A 10,662-nucleotide genomic window follows, 5' to 3' on the forward strand; every position below is an offset into this window, starting at 1 on the left:
GTGGCGACTAAAACCTGGCAACGGTCCCTTGACTCTTGGTGGCCCTCAGGGGGATTCCCCGGAGTGATTGAAATGATAACGCTATTACCCCCCTCTCCCTTCGATCTCAATTTGTGTAACGGGTTGATTTCTCGATTTTTATTTTTTTTACAATCATTTTGAGTGATTTATTCGAACGGCTCTGCATTTAAAGTAATGATTCTCAGATATCACGTAATTATTTCGAACGGTTTCGATCTCTCAAACATGAAGTTAATTATGTAAACAAGTAGGGGAATCGTTGCTCTGCGCAAAAGGACTCATTTATTCTTGTTTATTGCTTTTGCTTTTTTTTGTGTGTGTGTGGGTGTGTGTTCTTGCTAGTAGAATTATATTAATCTGACTGATGCATGAGGTGGGAGGGTAAAATATTTCCTGGCTGCGTTTTTAGAAGATTGGGATTCCCGGCGCATTGAAAGTTACAAGTGTGGCTTGAAGTGCATTGAAGTTCATTATTTTTTTTTTTCTTTTCTTGATTCGCTCTTTTTTATTTTTATTTTTCATTCGCTGACTCAAATATGTAATTAAAAGTACAGGAAGTGAAGTTAAAATGTTTCTGAATGCATTAAAAAGAAATATTGAAGATTGTCGGGTGGGATTAGTTTTAGCTTCTACTCTTTGACCCTTTTTTTTTAATAAAAATTATATTTTATACAGATTATTGTTTTTTTTTTTAAATTCCATGCGCAAGATATTTGTGACTTCTTGTGTGCGTAGCATTTATTTTTGCGTGCGTAGTTGAATTTAAATGTTTTTCTTGTTTTACTCGCTTCTGGTTATGTCATATTCCTTATATTTTTAATGTCATATTCCTTATATTTTCATAAATGTTGATTAGTATATTATTTACTCAACTTAAAAATTTGGAGTCAATTGATGTGCTGATTTTCTGAGTTTTTTTTTTTTTTTTTGTAAAGTGTGTTGAGGCAAAACTGCTGAAAAATGCGACTTTGGTTCGCCGACGGTCCCATTTTGGAATTTAAGGTTTCATAGCTGCGCTTCATTTTCTGTGCGCTGGTCCTCAAAAAGGACAAATTGATTACCAAGTTTCTCTGAAAAGCAGATTACGTATTGGATTTTCAAATTATCCGAGACGCTCGATAACCGAACCTTCGACAACAGGCAATATATTATGCAAGGGTTCCCACGAGAGAGAGGGCGGGGGGGGGGGGGGCAGAGCCATGGCGCAGACCGCGCCATTGAAGTTTTGAAGAGAGAGGGTAACTTATAAGAGGGGCTTTTCGTCTTATTTTAGGGGGCTCTCGTTCTGGGGGTTCTTCGTCGCATTTGAGGGATGATTGTCATCGCCAGGTGGGGGGGGGGGGGATGAGCACCACTGCATTATAAACACATTGCGTTAAAACGTTTCACAAACGTTTTGACATGGTTGTCACAAGCGTTAACAACCGTTTTTAAAACCTTTATCTCAACGAAGTGTGCTCTCTGAGTAACCCCATCCGAAAAAAAAAGTACTTCAGAAGCAATTATTTGATTTTGAAACCTTATAGAATGACAGAGGTGTTCGTCTGTTCCTGTGAGCAATGGCGCGCCTCTTATGACAATTCCACCTCCCCCTCCCCCTAAGAAACAATGATCCGAAAACGAGCTAAGACCACCTTAAATTCTCAATTACACAGTTTGTGCAATACTAGTTCAATATATTTTTAAGTTTAACAACTCTCAAGTTTAAAACCTGCTAGTTTCGCCCAAAGACCCACCCATATTATCATTATCACTCACTTTTTAATAAAAATTGTACATATTTAATCTTAATAACTGTCAAGTTCAAAACAGTATGGAAAGCGTTTCTCTACCCTTTGTTTCAAGATTTCACCACCGAATCACACCAGGGGCAGATACAGAAAACCATTATGGGGGGGGGGGTCATGTTGAAGAAAGCCCCTCCCCCCCCCACCCCCATGAACGAAAATTCCCGATTTTTGATACGAAAAATGTCTGAACGTGTTTGGGAGTCAATGAAAAGCATCAAATCGATTAGGAATAAGGCACCTAATTGGAGATAAACGTTGCAAATTAATTTCATGAGCAATGAAACGAAGTAGTAGTTCAAATATTTACTTTAAAAAATAATTAATGAAATGAAAAGATACTGTCATCGTTTGCATTTTATGCATGAAGTGTTTGAACACAATGCGTATGGATACTGTAGGTTTAGGATGGGAGGGAGGGGGTCATGACCCCAATGACCCTCCCGTTGTATCCGCCACTCACACAACGCATAGCCCCTCCATAAATCCGCTCATAATTAACAATTTTCGTTCGAAAAATATCGTTCGATTATTATGAAATCTCTCAATTATCGAAAATTCGACGCCAAACATTCAACTATAACCCCATTCGAATAAAGCAAGCGAAAAGCAATCATTCGATTTTAAAATCATTCCAAATCTATCCATCCCAAGAGCGAAGGCGCGACACCTATGAAGCTCTTCCCCAAGAGCAATACCCCCCAAAAGAGACAAAATCTCCTAAAAATTACAATCCCCACTGTTTGTGTCAAAACTTATTTGCACCCATAAGAAGGAATTACAGTTAGAAACTACAGAAGTAAAACTTGTTTTATTAAGAAATAAATAAATACCTTTGTGCCGAGAAGTAACATGAAATAACAAACGTTTTGTATCCCAAATATACAGAGTACTGCAGAAACATTGTTTTGGAGTTTTAAGGTGCTCTTTTTTCAACAAAAATAGTAAGCTTTTGCATGTAAGGGGCCATTCATTAGTTACGTAAGGATGATTTTGGCAAATTTTGACCCTCCTCCCCCATGAAAGGGTACGGAAGATTTTTCAAACCCCTCCCCCTATTCTTACGTAAGATTCCATTTCGTTTTTCAAATAATAAAATAACAAATCTAACATCACTGGAATCGAAATTAAATTTACTATTATTAATTAAACTTTTTTGTGTAATTAAGTATTTACTAGAAAGTAGGAATTTAGACTGAATGTTTTTTTCGACATTTTTTTGTATATGATGCGATACTAATTAAAAATAAAACATGCCATGCACAGTGCGATTCTTTTATCATGTTTAACATTATTCATTCTTTGTAAAACAAATTAAAAATAGCTTATCCTAATACGTTATTTATTTTCCAGACGCAAATGAAATATATAATCCCTGTCAAATCACTTGATCGCGCAATTTTCAAATGTAAAACATCGACTTGGAAAATATTGCAAAAGAATGGGTTTGAACCGCCCCCCCCCCCCAAATATAGACATTTTTCCAATCCCCTCCCCCTCAAGACCCTCACGTAATTAATGAATGGTCCCTAAAGACATCCAGTAAGTCCCTACATCCACAATCTCATTTTGCGTTGAAAAAAAAAAGGTTCCTTGGAACCCCGAAACACACGTGTCTGCAGTAATGTGTATAGTTGGACTCTAAAACGTTTGTTAACACCTGTTACACTTGTATCATTACCCAATGGTATAGTCGAAGGTGGACGTAAGGGGGAAGACGTCCCCTCAGGTTTTCAACTTAAGTATTCCGCTTTTTACCTGAAATATAATTTTAATTTTAATGCCTCTCAAGTTAGAACCTTATTAGCGCCCCCAACCTTCACTCCACCAAACATATCATTAGACTACCAAAGCATCCCAAAGGATCTTTTGATAAACAAGCATTCGACAGCATACATTGAATTATAACAATATTCGAATGAAACATTCGAGAGACAATTATTTGATAATAACACCATTTAGATCGCAAGGGTATCTATTCCTCAAGTGTGCTGGCACACCTTTTAAAATCAGGCCCCCCCCCCCCCCAAGAAGGATACTCCCTAAAAAAGACTTACATCCACTAAGAATTTCAATGGCGTAGTCTGTGCCATGACCCACCTCCCCTGTGGGCACCGCAGCGCAGCCCCGTCAGTCACTCCAAATTTTTCTGGGGGAAGGGTTCAATGCAAATTTTTTCGGAAGCCAACAAAAACCATGCCCATTCATAAGTAAAATCATTAACTTTTCAAAGCCAGCCCTCTGACCCCCTAAATGACGGATCCGCCCCTGCAACTGAATCACTTCAGAAGCAGGGGGTACCTCCCTGAGGTCAAAGACGCACCCCCCTCAATATCGCAGAGCCCCCCAAAAAATGAAAAATACCCCTTAAAACACCGCCCCTAAAAATGTCAATGGCACAGGCTACGCCATGACCTCCCCCCCCCCTCCCTTTCTAGGTGGGCACCCCTATCAGAAGTCAACTATATTGAGAGGTTCATTCGATTATCAAATCGGTCGAAAATACATTGCTCGAGTGATTGACATCTCGAGAACTCAACATCTCGAAAACTCAACATCTCGAGAACTCAAGATCTCGAGAAGTTCAAAGCGAGAACTCGAGCAGTTGATCGCTCGAGCACTCGGAAAGTGGCAATCGAGAACTCGAGCAGTTGATCGCTCGATTACTCGGAAAGTGATATTCGAGAACTCGAGCAGTTCATCGCTCGAGAACTCGAAAAGTGGATATCGAGAACTCGAGATACGATAATCGAGAACTCGTCGTAATCGAGTTCTCGAATGATCTTGAATAATCGAGTGATTCGATTATGAGAACTCGATTATGCCCATCACTAACTTAAACAATATACTTTAATTAACTGTTGCCTGAATGGGAGGTTTGAAATTTTTTCGTTCTGAATGGGAGGTTTTAAAGGGTTAAATCCATTGGAGCAATAATTAAACAAACAAATGTAGCTTTACTTTAATTTATATTGAAATAAGTTACTGCGTATCATGGCCGCCCATATGCAAAGTTGCAAGGGGGGGGGGGGGGGGCTCAAATATTTTCCCCGTGGTTTAGCTGGATATTTTCCCCGTGGAAACTGATTTCAAGACAGATTAGAGTCATTAAAATTTGACATTTTTTATAACTTATTCACTAATGGCTGAGAAGAAATGTTTTTACATTTTTGCAAAAAAAAAAAAAGTACTAAAGCAAAAAAAGTTCTAATTTCAAAGGGGGGGGGGGGGGGTTCGAGCCCTCCCTTGCCCCCCTATATGGGCGCCCCTGCTGCATGTTTCTGAAATATATCTTATCCCTTTGTAGCTGAATAAAATTAAGCTGTAGAAATTCAATAGTGAAAGATCAGTTGAATCAATCTGGCAAAACTAATCTAGAGTAATATTTGTATTTCTTTTATGTAAAATATTACCACCTGAATTTAAAGTAAATAGCTTTACTTTTAATTTAGGTTGTAAATAAGGAGTTGCTGCGCGTTTTCTGAACTATACCTAATTTCTTCACAGCTAAATAAAATTTTAGCTAGAGAAGTTCAATGTTGAAAGACTGGTTGAAGATCATATTGATCTGGCAAAGCAAAACATCTTGATTTTTTTTTTTCTCGTGTAAGGAGGTTTTCGATGAATTTTGTCTTATTGCTACCACTGTAGTAGTAAAATGTAGCAAGAATAGATAAAGGCTGAGAAAAGTATTCAGGATCATCATTTAGGGTGGAAGGTAGGTCAGGAGAGGGAAATAGCCTAGCTCGTCACCCCTGATTTTGAAAAAATATTATGTATATTTACATATAAGTAGGCATGTTTTTTTGCGATTTCTCAATAAATTTGTATTATATATGCATTCTTTGACACACCCTGGAAAATTCAAAATTTCAGACCTAACGACTTCATTTTTAGGAATTCCCGTATATTTCTGAGTGTGATTTTTATTGAATAAACATTACCGCAATACACAAACAATGTTTGTTCACTTCTTTCAAAATGCTAAATTGTGCAGAAAATAAAAAGCTTTGCAAAAGGAAGTCATCTGCGAATTTAGTGCACGTTTTCGTCGTCAATGTTTTATCAAACATTTTTTAAATTTACTTTTGTTTCATTTCTTTATTAATGCTCATTTATTCTTTTTTTTTTTTGAATACAATTTTTAGTTTTTTTTACATTATCACCAGGGATGGAAATTTCTTTATAATTAATTCTTTAGAATTTTCTGAGGAATCCTAGTTTGGGGTCTGATTGCAAAAAAGGAAAATAGAAATGATGTTTTTCTTTTTAAATTGTTATTACATAATTGTCTAAAAACTGAGTACACATTTTAAAATAGAAATAATGTCGTGACCCACAGGTTGGGAACCGCTGTTTTAATTCAAGCTACGTATCTTTATATTTTTTAATTTTACCAAAACTTTTTTGCAGAAACAGGATTATTTTCATTTCTATTCTCATTAGCGAACGCATTGCTTCCTAGGCACCGCACCGCCATGCTGTTTATAAAATCAAGTACTCCATAAGGAGGATAGAAGGTTACTCCATTGCTTAAACAAGATACAAACACATTTTTGTAGTCAGATTTCAATGAAATATTTTTATTATATGAGTATGAAGAAATAAAATGTCCTTACTCTAAAATTAAACCCTGGTTATTTTTATTTATTAATGTTATAAACACATCAAATCTATTGATGGAATTTGTTATTAATAATGAAATAAACCCCTTAGATTTTGTCGTTTTTTTTCTCCTCGTTTGCAAAAAAATGAGCAAGTTTTGGGGGTGGGAACATAGCAGTTTCTTGTTAAGGACACTCAAGCCATGTCAAATACAAAAAAATTGCGTAGTTACAGGATATGGTAAACGATTTGACATCATACAGGTTTCGTCCCGCGTCTACTATGCACATGGATATTTCATTACTCTTTGTTTACGTATGCAAAGGAAAAACAATTTTTTTGCGCTGGCATTGGAAACAAAAAAATTGATGCCAATGGATAAAAATCGCCAATTATCCAATTTCCGAAATCTTTTTCGAAATCCCGTTTGAAATGAAGCATCAAAACTCAGTTTATACGTAAAACTTCTGTGTGAACAATATTACTTATAAAACTTCTACTATTACTGAGTAAGTTGCTTCTTCGTCAGTAGAAATATAAATTTTCCAAGTATCAAATGGACGAACTCCACTCGTAGCAATATATAATGCAATAGTACAATTTAATAAAAAAGATCATCTTGAGATTTGTTTATGGTTAAGGGCGGTGCATGACTGATGTCACACTTTTCAACCCTCTCCCCCTTTGCCACAATGTTTGCACTTCACCATACCCAGGGCTCCCAACACATTTTAGCTTCAGAAAAGGGTAAAAGAGGACCATTTTCAATCAAAAAGGGACTAAAGAGGACCAGTTAGGATCAAAAGAGGACCTTGGGAGGACTACCAAATTCATAGCAGCGTTACTATTGCAGTCAACGCGCGACTAAGGCTAAAACGTTCCGAGTTATGGGAAGTTTAAACAACAGTCTCAAGAGCTTGGGATCCAATGAAAACTTTGAAATAAAGGAATATTCGAGTTTTATTCGAGATCGGAAAGTTCATTCGTTATTGCAAACGTGAGGCTTTAATTCCGAGAAATATCGGTAGCACCCTGCTCCGCGATTCGACGTCATAACTCCTCCCCCAAACCTCTCTTTTTGTGGATTTCCATGCTGCAGCGGTTGAAGGAGGAGTAATAACGTCAATCTGAAGCGGACATAAAGTCAGGTTAAGGCGCCGCGGCCGCGTGTTTGGGTGTACAATATCTTTTAACGAAATAGAAAATTTTTAAAATTCTGATTTTTAAGTAAAAACAATATAAAAGCGGACTAATCGGACCAAAATGTTAAAAAGCGGTCTAAAGCGGATTTAATCCAAAAAAACGGACTTTGGCGGGAAAAACGGACCATTTGGGAGCCCTGCATACCCCCTCCTCTTTTTGTCACATGTCATGCTGTTTTTCATAAACGTTCCTATCAGAAAAAGGGCTTGTTGTCACATTCTCCCCATTGTATGTCCCTCTTATTTCTCTCCTCTTCCTTGTCACAATTTGTTACTATTTCGTGAACCCCAACTTAAAGCGGGACTCCATTCGTGGACAGCTCCTGTTTTGTGGTAACCGTATGCAAATATACATGTATATTAGGGTGGGCCGAAATAAGCCGAAAAATTTTTTTTTTCGAAATCAAATTTTGGATAGCGCGCAAAAGTTGCGTAGTGAGCTAGTTAGCACTCACAAAAAATTTCTTGGATATTAAAAAATATCTAGCCGGCGCTATTTGACATTGAAAAACCGTAAAAAAAGAGAAAAATGAATTTTTGTCGAAATTTAAAAAAAAAAACTAAATCCAAATATTTTGCTGGAAAGCACCGAAAATGTTATATAATGAGCCAGTTCGAGCCCATAAAATGTTTCATTGATTTTAATGAGCATTTACCGCTCCTTTCCGACATCAAAAAATTGGAGAAAAATGAAAAAATATTGAATTTCATTAAAAACCAATGTGAAAATTATTTTCAAAATTAAATCATAGACTAATTAATTAAATAGCACTATCAATCATAGTAATTATTATCACGCAATAGTATCATACATTTTCTAGAATTACATATATAGATAATAAAATTTTAAAAAAGAAATCTTCAAATTTGATTTATAATACCTCATGCATAATGAATATTATTTTTTGGAATAATATTGTCCCCTTGTTATCAAATGATGGAAGTTCTTTCCTAGCATGAAGTTTTGCACGAATGTATCCATCTCGTGCAGTTTCACCACGAACTTTTATTGCAGCTTCGGTTACTAGTTTCACACAACGTTTCACAGCTTGCGTGTGACAGGGAAATTTCTCAAAAGTAAACTCTGTAGAATGTTCTTTGCACATTTCTTTCCATTGTTGGTCTTTTAGATGCATTGTAAGAGTTGGCTCTGTTACAACACAGTTTGCCCAATCAACTAAATCAACATAATCAACGGCTTCAAAATTGAGTTTAGGACGCTCAAAAAATCGTACACCATCCGAGCTCTTCGTCTTCTTATTTCTAGAGTTCAGAATGCGCCTAACAGCTAATTCTCGAATGTATTTTCTTGAGTCAAACAACATTGTCAACAGTAGCTGTTCAGGATGAGCGAAATATGCATTACTTGAGAGAACTTTGAAAATTATCTCCTTAACGTTGTCTGGAAACTGCCTTCCAAGAGAAATCATTTTCCAAAAATGTTGGGCGCCGTACTGGCAGTTCGGTTTTATTTTATTTCAAACCACATTGGAGCATAAACTAACATTACATACTTTACAAGTATTGTAAGATTTTCTGATGGAGTTGGAGTGCCTATATACAAGCGTAACAAATGGTTTGTAGTTGTCAGCCATCGCGCACGACTGACTGAGTTTGCCTGGGCTACTGTCAGCCACGCTTGAAGGACAACTGACCATCTTTTACAGCAAGACAGATTCTATACAAATATTGTTGTTCAATACTTAAATTTTTTATATCTTCCATGTCCAAAACCAGAAGATTGCAGTCAATTTTATCAAATTTGACCACCGGATTTTTTTACAATCTCTAAGAAGTTGTTCGATAGCTCCAGAATATGAATGTGACCACTTTGTGCAACCGTCCAATTCCAGTATAAGATGCCTCAGTGGCAACTCATTGTGGACATTGGACGCAAGAGAGCACCCCTTTAATTGCTTTAATTGCTTAACTCCCAGCTGTGGAGGTGTAGAATTACAGCATTTCTTAAAGAATACTTGCGTTCAATTCATTAATCAGTTTAAAGGACTTCAGAGGATTCACATTTTTTTAATACTCAAGGCTCTATTTGTCAAATATATATAAATAGTTATAAAATAATGTTAGGAATAATAGAAGTAGTTGAGCGCCGTTTATTATCCCGAAGAAACTAACTGGAACCAAAGATTAAAAAATTAGCATCTTATGTAACTATTTTTTATTTGAGTGTGTGCATTTTTTAAAATTGGCGTACAAATGTCGCATAAAATTGGTTGAATTTTCACTGTTTTTTTCTAGGTAACGTATTGCGTAACATTTCAGTACTTACTTATTTCGAAACTACTTTTAATTTTTTTTTTTTTTTTTCATTTTTCCAATGTTTCAGTATTAAAGGAGCGTAGCTAAATATTCTACGAAATGTATAAAAATCTTTGAGGATTTCAACTAATGCACTGACAGATACTTCTAATGTTTGTTGAAACTAGCTTCAAACTTTTATTTTTGCCCCCCCCCCTCTTTTTTTTTTGAAAAAAGTGCATCTTTGTCCTTTTTTTCCGTTTTTCAATGTCAAATAGCGCCGGCTAAATATTAACAAATTTAGCGAAATTTTTTATGGGTAATAACGGGTCCATATAGCAACTTTTCCGCACTATCCAAAAACAGATTTCCAAAAAAAGTTTTTTCGGCCCACCCTAATGTATATTGACCTACTACATTATTGACCGTTAGTCCTAGATGCATAATTCTAATTGCAAAAATGTTCAAAATCAGATTCGGAGTACAGATATTGAAAGTTTTAAGCAAAAACAAAAATGAGTCAGAAAATAAAAGATATAACTTTTTATACGGAATCCCAGAACCACTAACTTATATTTAGAAAAATAATATCTATTAAAAACTATTACTGAGACAAAAAACGTGACAATTGTGTGACTAAAATTCAAGGAGAACGACAAATTTGGTGATTAAAAAAAATTTTTTTTTCTTTAAATCTGGTTTCAATTAGGCCACTGTTGGCGATACTCAGAGAGTAATCTATTGAAACATATTAAAACTGCCAATAATGAGAAAATGACATTAAATTGGAG

The sequence above is a fragment of the Uloborus diversus genome, chromosome 9, assembly GCF_026930045.1.
Source record: "Uloborus diversus isolate 005 chromosome 9, Udiv.v.3.1, whole genome shotgun sequence".
NCBI classification, from domain to species: Eukaryota; Metazoa; Arthropoda; class Arachnida; order Araneae; family Uloboridae; genus Uloborus; species Uloborus diversus.